The following is an 11,566-nucleotide window of genomic DNA, read 5'->3' as shown; positions in this document are numbered from 1 at the left end:
TATAATTAAAAATATATTTAATAATGAGTGAAGCATTATATCTTTTTACTTTTATTAAATTGAGTAGAATAACATAAATAAAATAGTTTTATATAATGAGCTTTATCATATGGATTAAGAAGGGCTGCTTAAGTTAATCAAAATCAGAAGCAAGGGTGTTTTAGTAATTAAAACATCTATAGGAAATTTAGTCTAAAGTGCCACTTTTGAAACTAAACTTTTATGAAATGTCATATTGTATATTTCTTTTGAACCTTTACTAAATGCCACTTTCACATGTGTTGGCATAGGAGTTAATGACCAAAACACCTTTAAAGAAAAAACAAGAGATTTAAATCATTTGAGAGAGAGAGAGGTACACCAGTGGCAAACTCGTAAATAAATGTCGACAAAAGATTGCGAAGACGGATCCAGCCGGAGGCGAATCAACGCCTGCATAATCATCTTATCTATGATATTAGTTTCAGCCGTCGTATTCCTAGTTGTGAGGTTCATTATACTCAAGCCAACTTCGCCAAGCTTCTTCCTCAAAGACGTCACCATAATGGCCTTCAACCTCCATGAACTAGACAACTTCCTAAACCACCTCACTTCGAAATTTGAGATCACTATCGCGTCTCATAACCCTAGCTCCAAGATCAAATTCTCTTACGAAAGTCTAGAAGTCTACGCCACTTTCTTACGATGAGATCACTCTCCGTTCGTCGATCCTTCCGCCGGATCTACGCCAAAAAGAAGAGATCATCTGGACGTTTTTTCTCAACGGAACTGCCGTTCGTTTACCTCCAGAGCTTTGAGGGAAGGGCAAAGCTTAGGAATGGTAGAGTTGATGATACACGCCGAAGGGCGCGTGAAGGGGTCAGTGTGGATGCTTAGCCTAACTCATCATTTACATGTGCGTTGTCTGACTGTGGTCAGTCTTCCAAAAAAAGCTGCTGGTTTTCTCGATGGTGATAAAAAATCATCATTTAGTATTATTTTGGTTTATGTAGTTTATTGTGCACCGAAATAGTACTATTTATCATGCAATATTTTGTTAATCCATGATGCATCTAATTTAAGTTTAAAGTATATGAACAAACAAGTTTATCTCATATTGAAAATTTAGTTAAATAAATTTATTAATTTCTAAACTATTTAATTTATTTAGTTTGGACTTAGAAATTATTCATTTGACTATTAACACCAATTCAATTGTATTTGATTTAGATTAGACTCATAAATTATTATTTTTTGTGAAAAGAAAAAATATTGAAAATTGCAAAAAAATGTTTATTACAAGTTAAAACTTAAAACATTGTAATTAAAATAAAAAAATAAATATTGAAGAAAAATAATATTAAAAGAAAAGAGAAAATAGAGAAAGAAATGAAAAGGAAAAATAAAAAGTAAAAATAAATATGAAATGATTAATTGGAAAAAGAAAAGAAAAATGAGAAAGAAAGAGAGTTAAAGTTTAGTTAGGAGGTATATTATAATTTTATAAGTAAAAAGTATAGGTGTAGCAAGAGCTGAGTGTAAATGTGATTAAAGTTTGGAAAAATGGGTGCGGATGCTATTTTCTTTTATTAATACTACTATTCTCCTTTTCGTCAGTTTATCTCATATTATACTTGAAAAAAATTGAATAATTGGAACTGAAAGTCGAGGGTTTGTTGTCTTTACGTATGACATTTCTATTTGGGTAAATGGAGGAATTTTGGTGGAAAAAACTATTTGGAATGGCACTCATCATAAGGTTGGTCGCTCCTTAGTAGTCGGTTCGTTTCTGGTGGTTTGAGAGTTTGTTCAGGCATTTTCCAGATCCATATCGCCTTGTCGGCCATTTCTTTCAATGGGATCCTTCTTTACCCTTAGCTTACCTGGTCGGCTCCGTGTGTAAAAAGGCATATGTATGCGCGTTTTTATATCCGTTGTGTATAGGGTGTATAGACTATAGGATTTGAGACCAAATCTATTTGTATATTTATTGTTACATTTACGCTCTTGCCTATTAGTATTTCACTATTTCTTAAGTTTTGGGAAATGGCTTGGCTTTAACTTATGTCCTGTAGTCAATACTTAAAACGATAATCAAAGTGTTTTGTACTTTTGTGATACATATACATTTTTTTTTCTTTTCTGGCTAATGTAGGTAGATAGATTTTGAGAGTTTCTATTAGTGATTATTGGTTAGTTAGTGTATATATACATACACATATACTTGTGTGTTGGACACATAACAATTAAAATAAATAAACATAGACGTTAATACTCAAAATTGTATTTTATGTCTTTAATTTACTTCAACAATCTTTAAATATCAAATCAAAGTATAAAGAAGTCGAATAACACATCGAATATATTGATAAATAAAAAATATTACCTACTCCTACTCTTCTAGTCCTAGCCACCTATACAGTTCTTCGATGGCCAACTTGTCTATAGGACAATTGAATGCAACGTAAAAATCAAACAGATCCATATAATATACCTATCCTAAAAGAAGAACATAATTTCAAACACTCGTTACACTGCCTAACAATTTTATAAAGCTATGAACGGAAGAATGATGTGTATTGTATTGATAGCTTGGTAGAAATATTTATACCTTATATTGATCTTAAACATAAGGAATATACGATAAGATTAAATACTAAGTAAATTACAACAATATGTAGTGATGCTTATCTTTATATTCCCCCCCCCCCACAAGTTGGCTGTGAAAAGTTTTGAATCTCCAACTTGGAAAGAAGATATTCAAATGTTGGAGCAAGAAGAGTTTTAGTGAAGATATCCGCAGGCTGTTCTGTAGTAGTAATGTGATCAATAATAATAAGCTTTGTCTTGGACTGTATCTCGAACAAAGTGACAATCCGATTCAATGTGTTTGGTATGCTCACGGAATTCAGGATTGGTGGCAATGTACAATGCCAATTTACTATCACAAAACAACCACATCAGTTGAGGATGCAAGAGGCCGAAAGAAGAAAACAATTGCTTAAGAAAACAATTGCTTAAACAACTGTACAATGCCAATTTATATAAGAATGTAGATGATTGGTGTTATATGTTTTACATCTTCACAAAATCTCTCAAAATTGTCACTTCGGATTTTCCTATCACATCAACTTTGCTAGTTTTAAGATAGAGCAACGTGCACCACTAAATCACATAAAAAGGATCTTACTCACGGGATACAAATCCAAATCAACGCGTATTCGACTGGAGATATCTCTAATATCTAAAATACAGTTTTATGTTATTCCCTTACTTTGTCGTTATACCATCAGGTTCTTCCACCTTAGCCTTAAGCTATATGCTAATCTTTTTAATTGTAGAATTCAACGTGATTCCAGTTCAGCTTTATTGATGTTATTTCGTTTTCCAACAATTTTTATAGTTACCATAGCTAATTTGTTGTAGTTCGAACATCTATCGTCATCATGAATTAATTACAATTTAGGATCCGAATTGTTATTGGTTTTGGTAAGCTCTATATGTACTGCTCTATACTTTAGTATAAAATTCTCATATATCTTAATGGGTCTGATTGGTTGCATTCAAACGCGGTGGTTGGAAATGAACCGCTCCAGTAACTACCAATCAAAATGTCAATTGAAACAAGCAGTTCATAAGAGTGGTTGGGTTTAGTGATTAGAATGAGTGTTTAACATAGATTTTGGGTGGTTGAAAGAGTGACTGCAAACTCCCTTCTATATGGTACGTTTGTTTTTGGTGGTTGTATAGTAACCTATTTTGTATTATTTTAATATTTGTCTTTTGATTGTTATATCATTAAATATTTAATTGTCTATAAACTTTAAATTTTAATGTACATTACAATATAAATATTTGTAATTTTTGCTATTTCAATAGCTACCTGAATAGTTGTATTTTTATTTTTAAAAATTGCATTTTAATTTAAATCATATACTATATAACCAAAATTTAATAAATTTCAGTATGTTAAGCGTTCATAATTTATACCTTAAAACTTATATATATATATATATATATATATGATATTCATATTGTAACTATATTTTTTTAGGTTTCATTATAATTTATTGGTTTATTAATTTTTCATGTTACAAAATTTTTATCTTCCATATTTTTATTATTGAATCAAATTAATTTTCAACTTTTCATAATTTAATATAATTCGTACTATTCAACCGCTATAATGTTACCAATCAACCAAAATACTCAACCACTCTTCTATACTACACCATATTTTCTATCCACTATTTCTAACCGCTTTCTTTTTAACCGCTTCTTTTACAACCACTCATAATTTTTTAACCGCCTTGTTTAAACGTGGTCACCAATCAGACCCATTAATTTTTATGATTACATTACTTTAAGGGTATAGAGATACACACGAGAAATACACCAACTTGGAACTGCGCCAAGCAAACGCTTCTTATTCAATCTTATACAAAAACTCACGTTTCTTACAAGACTTGAAACTAAGCTCACTCTCCTATCTATCTAGCACAACATCCTGTGTAGATTTAAGGGAAACTAACACACTCGCCTTCTAAGCCTTTTTATGATTGCTTGAAGGTAACAAATCTCACAACTTTTAATCCCGAGTGCTAGCTCGTTTTGTGACTAACCCTCGTCCATTTTATACTTGCACACTCGATTTCTAACCTAAATCTTTGTGCATCCTATCGATAAGGAAATATCCTTGATCCCCAAGAATATTACTTCCTTATTCCCCTATCGAGATATACTCTTAATATCTTCGAGTATATCACGATTGCTTCTTCCTTCCAAATCCCATGGCTCGTCATCTTGTCCAACAATCTTCTTCCACGTCAGCACTCCAAGCCACGTCAGCTAATCAGACCTCTGGGACTCGCCACAGCATCGTGTCACAGACAGAGCTCTGATGCACTTACAATCTCCCCCTTTTTGACTGAATCTTGCCACACAAGCACCCAATGTATTTAGCCTGTCAAAAACAAACAACCAACAACAGCCACAAGCAGATACAACTGTACCAACAGTGCATTACATTTCTCAAAAGCAACAAACGGTTAAGCGATCAACACAGAGGCATTAAGACCAGGCATTAAGACCAAACAAATTATCGGACAAATCCAAAACAAGTCTTAAAAACAACCAACGAGTCTGAAACTTAAAAAATACAAAGAGGAAACAATAAAAACTTAAAAACTTAAAAAGTGCTCAGCTCCCCCACGGCTCAAACTCCCCCACGGCTCAAACTCCCCCTCAAGCATCTGAATCAGACTCATCTCCCCCTACTTGTTTGGCACAGATTAGTCAAAAATACCAAGAAACGAATAAAGCGATCAGTACAAGCTGAGAAGTGACTACTTACCAGCTTCCAAGGCATCTTGCAGAATTTGGATGGCAAACCGAATGGCTTGGCGCTCTGCAGACGAGCCAGCCCGAAGATTAGACTCCGTAGGACGTGAAGCAGTCTTCTTCCCCTTGGTCTTCTTTGTGTCCTGCGACTGAAGAGACGGAACAGGTCGCTGTGCTTCCAAGAGCTGATAGATAAGACTTGGAAAAGGTAGACGGAACCCTGACTGAGCTTGCAGACCCATCTAAATGATCTGATCATAGACCATTCTCCCAAAGTCGAAAGGAATCTGATGCATGATCATTTAGATCACCATTTCCCTGTTTATGGAGATATAACCAGTGGGAGACCAGTTGCTGCAGCAAATCTTATGCAGATCCTTGATGACCGGGTTCTTAATGGATGTTGCCACCAACTGCTTGCAGGATTTGACTTTGCCATCTGACAGGAACAGAGCCAGATCCTCCTCCAGAATAGCAGTTGTCTACAGTCGCTGTTCCCGAACATCAACCGATTGGAGACCAAACAGAGCGTTGATACATCTAGGCGAGAACTCATACACAAAGTCCCGAACAAGAACATCAACCGAATCCCCCTCAACCTTAACTGTGGGAAGGTTAGCCCAGAACTCGTACACCACATCAGAATCATAAGATCCAACTTGAGTGACGGTTTTGAACAGACTAGCGTGATCAATCAGCTCCCTAGCTCGATCATCTACTCCCAGAGTATAGCAAACTTCAGAGGCAAGGGTTCGAGAGGCAAATAAACCATACCTACGAACAACGTCAGAGGATATGAACCGTTTTGAGTCAAGCTCCTTTGAGGAGGCACCACGAGAAGTAGCAACACCCTTGTCCTTCCCAAGAGATGGTCGCTTGTGGTCACGGCTGTCGACATCCGCAGTTGATTGTCGCTTGCGCAGACGAGACGAGATTCCCTTATTTCGACAGAGCAGGCACAGGAATATCACCGGTGAGATCAACCACCGGAAAGCGAGATGACACCCTCCTTGGCGGAGAAGACGAAGAGTTGCACGTGTCGTGATCCACCTCAATGAAAGCAGGCATGGGCAGCGGTATCTCCGGTGTCGGAGCTGCTGGAGACGACCATCGCCGTTGTCGGATCAATTGAAACATGCGGAGACGGCGGAGGTAGGGTTGACGGAGGGGTGTGAAGCTCCTCATCCGAACTAGAATCATAGTGGAAGCCACTAAAAACAGATTTCATGATGATCAAGGGTTAGAGCAGAAAAATCAAGAGATAAAGAAGGTTAGAAGCTTAATCGACAAAGGATTGAAATCGCAAGGATGATAAGGAAAACTCCAAAACCCTAGTCGCTCCTTTTATACACCCTCGTGTGACCTAATGGGATGTAGAACCTCAGCCCATAAAAAATCTCAATCCTGAAAAACACTCAATGAATCTATTAGCGTACATCGAACCCTTTTTTTTTTTTTTTCTTTTCGTCTCAATAGCATTAATCACAAGATCTTAATGAATCACATTCTTCACTCCTTTAAAGGAAACTTAATCTGTTCATGAACCAAAACAATTGATACACACATCCACTAAGACTGAATGTCAAAGCACCCAGATCGAGTAAAAACACATGTGAGCAAAAATAATATTTTAAAAAAAAATAAGACTAATCAAGACAATAACATACCTTTTCTGTGTCAACCACTTGTTCATAACCTTTGCTAGAAACTATCACTACCTCTTGAATTGTGGAAAATCAGAGACTTGTCGCATGTGGGTAGTCTTTCACACTGGCATGCCTTCAGTCTGCAATCCATCCCAACATGTTAAGGCAGCTGGAGATTCTCTCTTTGAATATATATATATATATATATATATATATATATATATATATTTATTTTGTTTCACTCAGCCTTCTGATAGCTGTTTCACCACTATGAACATCAGTGACATCACTTGTTTTTGTCAGTCACTGATTTCAGACTTGTCATCCAATCAGACCATAAATTCAGAGGATGTATGCGCATGTCTCTTCACAGCTCTTTGACTTCCTTAAATCATGACAACATTTGACAGGATGGCTAGACTGGCATGACAAGCAGCTATTTACAACAGTTGCTTTCAGAATGCTGATCTTCTATATATTCTAGGATTTCCATTATCTGTCCTAGCTCAACATTCCTGTCTCAGATCAACACAGCTCAGGAAAATAGGTTAGAATTCACAAACACCAATGGACTTCCTTAGATTCACAAATCTGTTGAAGTCCAAAGGCTTGGTAAATAAATTAGCTAACTGTAAATCAGTGCTCACATGGTCAATCTCGATAAGTTTCGCCTTAAGTAGTTCACGAACAAGGTGGTGACTAATATCAATATGTTTGGTTCGTGAATGTTGAACATGATTTTTGAAATATTTATTGCACTCAAATTATCACAATGAATTAACAAAGTATCAGAATCCATACCATAATCAGAAGCCATTTGCCGCATCCAAAGGAGTTGTGTGCAACAGCTTCCTAAGGCAATGTACTCAGCCTCAGCAGTTGATAGAGAGACACTGTTTTGTTTCTTCCTGTGCCATGATATTAGGTTGTTGCTCATGAAGAAGCATCCACCACTTGTGTTGCGACGATCATCCACAGATCCTGCCCAGTCAGCATCACAATACCCACTCAGACTAGTGTTGGTGTCCTTGGTATAGTAAATACTGAAGTCCAATTTCCCTTTGATGTACTTGATCATCTTCTTTACAGCTAGTAAGTGTGATATCGTGGGCTTGGCTTGATAGCGTGCGCAGATCCCTACTAACAGACATATGTCTGGACGGCTAGCAGTCAAATACAATAGACTTCCAATCATTCCTCTGTATAGTTTCTCATCTACATCCTCCCCTTCTTCGTCCTTGGAGAGTTTGTCATTAGTGCCCATAGGATTCTTTGCCTCGTTACTCTTTTCCAACCCAAAGCGTTGTACAAGTTCTTTAGCATAAGTACTTTGAGATATAAGAATCCCATCAGCCGATTGTTCAACTTGTAGTCCCAAAAAGTACCTTAGCTCTCCCACCATGCTCATCTCAAACTCCTGAGACATGATCTCCACAAACTGTTTAAGTAGAGGTTGACAAGTGGAACCAAAAACAATGTCATCGACATAGATCTGAACAAACATCAGGTCGTTGTTGCTGTTAAGAACAAACAACGTTTTGTCAACACACCCTCGACTGTATCCCTGATCCATTAGAAACGTAGTCAGCCTCTCATACCATGCTCGTGGTGCCTGCTTTAGACCATACAGGGCTTTCTTCAGTCCATAAACATGCTCAGGACGCTGTGAGTTTTCAAAGCCTTTTGGTTGCTCAACATAAACCTCCTCTTGCAGTATTCCATTTAGGAAAGCACTTTTAACATCCATCTGATGCAAGGTGAACTTAAGTTCACATGCCATTCCAAACATAAACCTGATTGATTCAAACCTTGCCACCGAAGCAAAGGTCTCATTAAAGTCAATTCCCTCCAATCTGAGAATAACCTTGAGCTACCAACCTTGCTTTTTTCCTCACAATGCAGCCACTAGCATTACTCTTATTCTTGAATATCCACTTTGTTCCTACTACATTGACGACAACAGGACGCTGAGTGAGTTCCCAAACAGTACTACGCTCAAATTGTTCCAACTCATCTTGCATAGCAGCAACCCAGAACTCATCACGAAGCGCCTCCTTGTGATTCTTGGGCTCAATAGAAGAAACAAAACATGCAAATTGCACTACAGCAGAATCCTGAGAGATAGTGTCAGGAACAACGGCCTCCTGTTCCTTCCCAACAAGATGAAGCTGCTTTCCTCTGGTAACTCTACCCCCTGAATCACACCCATAATATCATTAAAGGAGTGGTTCTGATGAACCTGAGAAGATGGAAGAAGAACATCCGATGAAGACAGGGGCCTGACCGAGTCACCACGGCTTTCAGGTTCTTGCTCTTGCTTCTCATCATATGTTACCAGGTCCTTGTCATTCAGAGTGTAGCAGAGACATCCAAACATATGAAAGTAGCTTATTGTAGGAGACTTCCCTTTCCACAACTCATAGGAAGTCTTGTTGGTTCCTGATTGAACACGCACTCGGTTGAAGATGTAACAAGCTGTATGAACAACTTTATTCCAGAACCGATGAGAGACCTTATTCCCATGCAACATAGCTCGCGCCATCTCCTGCAGTATTCTGTCTTTTCGCTGCACAACCCCACTCTCCTCTAGTGTTCTTGTGACAGAGTATTGATGAATAAGACCCTGATGACCACAGAGTTGACTCACACCTATCCTTTTGAGATTTACCTTCATGATTACTACGGATAGTTAGGATAGAGCACTTTTCACTCTTGTTACAAGGACCACATATAAAGTGTGGATTATCCTTCAACTCAGGAATTCCATACGCAGCTTCTTGATTAGCAAGCCTCATTGTCGTGCGTATATTCCAGCAACCAACTTTCTGATGCCACAAATCAAAGTCCAACCCAGTGATTGTGTTGACACACTGCATTGCAGGTTCCCACATGTAGCAGTTATTACCAGATCTTCTTCCTCTGAGCCGAACAGATCCTTGCTGATCAACTACCTTGCACTCCTTCTTGGTAAAAGTGACAGCCAGACCTTCATCACACAGCTGACTGATGCTTATCAAATTCGCCTCCAAACCAACGACAAAGAAAACATCCTTTAGGCATGGTTGAGAATTACCACCTATTGTGCCTTTTCCTCCATCACCAAAAATAACTCTCCCTCCATCGACTACTTCTATATGGAATAAAGTGTTACGAGCACATGTCATATGCCTGGAGCATCCACTGTCAAAGTACCACCTGGCTTGATCAACTTCTTCTCTTTTGGCTATGTGTGCCACTTGACAATCGAGATCATCTTTCCTGGTTACATCCTCTTCTCCTGACCAGACCTCGTTCTCTTTGATATCTTCCAGGGTTCTCAGTAGGACTAAGGAATTGTTTAAAGACTCACCCTTGCTATCTTCTTTTCTTCCCTGAGGTATGACAATGGCCTGCATAATCTCTATTAACTGATTAAACTTAATCTCCTCTAAGTTTAGAGACTTGACTACAACAGACTTGTGCGATTGAAGCTTATCAGACAAACTCCCGAGAAACTTTTTCACCATTGACTCTTCGCTATATCGTTTTCCCAAACCTACAGCTTTTTGTGCGATTTCATTCAACCTACTGCTGTAGTTAGCAAAAGATTCATTTTCAGCCATGTTTTCTCAAATTCAGATGCAAGATTATCCAACATGGTGCGCCTAACACTGCTTGTGCCTTCAAACAAGATTACCAGACAGTTCCATGCTTCCTTGGCAGTCACACACCCTTGTACTAGAATGAAGATCTCCATTGACAAAGCATTGAAGATGACTAATAATGCTTGGGAATTATATTCTGATTTTGCTTTTTCCTCAGCTGTCCATCTCGTCATCTGCTTGGGAACAAGATCACCTTTCTCGTTCTTGACCAAAGGAGATGACCAGCCATCCTCCACAGTACTCCAAGCTTCCACATCAATGCTCAAAATGGTCTGCTTCACCATGACTTTCTAGTACCCAAAACTCTCAGAGTCAAATTTCAGTAATTTTGGTGACACACCGAAACTCAGTGATTTCTCCATACCCATGTCGCAAGATCTCACCTGTTATATAAGAATATCAGAACTTTTATCAGGTGTCTGCTCTGATACTAATTGTAAGGGTATAGAGATACACACGAGAAATACACCCACTTGGAACTGCGCCAAGCAAACGCTTCTTATACAATCTTATACAAAAACTCACGTTTCTTACAAGACTTGAAACTAAGCTCACTCTCCTATCTATCTAACACAACACCCTGTGTAGATTTAAGGTAAAACTAACACACTCGCCTTCTAAGCCTTTTTATGATTGCTTGAAGGTAACAAATCTCACAACTTTTAATCCCCGAGTGCTAACTCGTTTTGTGACTAGCCCTCGTCCATTTTATACTTGCACACTCGATTTCTAACCTAAATCTTTGTGCATCCTAATGATAAGGAAATATCCTTGATCCCCAAGAAAATTACTTCCTTATTCCCCTATCGAGATATACTCTCAATATCTTCGAGTATATTACGATTGCTTCTTCTTTCCAAATCCCATGGCTCGTCATCTTGTCCAACAATCTTCTTCCACCTCAGCACTCCAAGCCACGTCAGCTAATCAGACCTTTGGGACTCTCCACAACATCGT

This window comes from Camelina sativa, chromosome 7 (assembly GCF_030686135.1).
Source record: "Camelina sativa cultivar CO46 ecotype springtype chromosome 7, ASM3068613v1".
Lineage (NCBI taxonomy): Eukaryota > Viridiplantae > Streptophyta > Magnoliopsida > Brassicales > Brassicaceae > Camelina > Camelina sativa.
Note: the sequence above shows the minus strand (reverse complement) of the source record.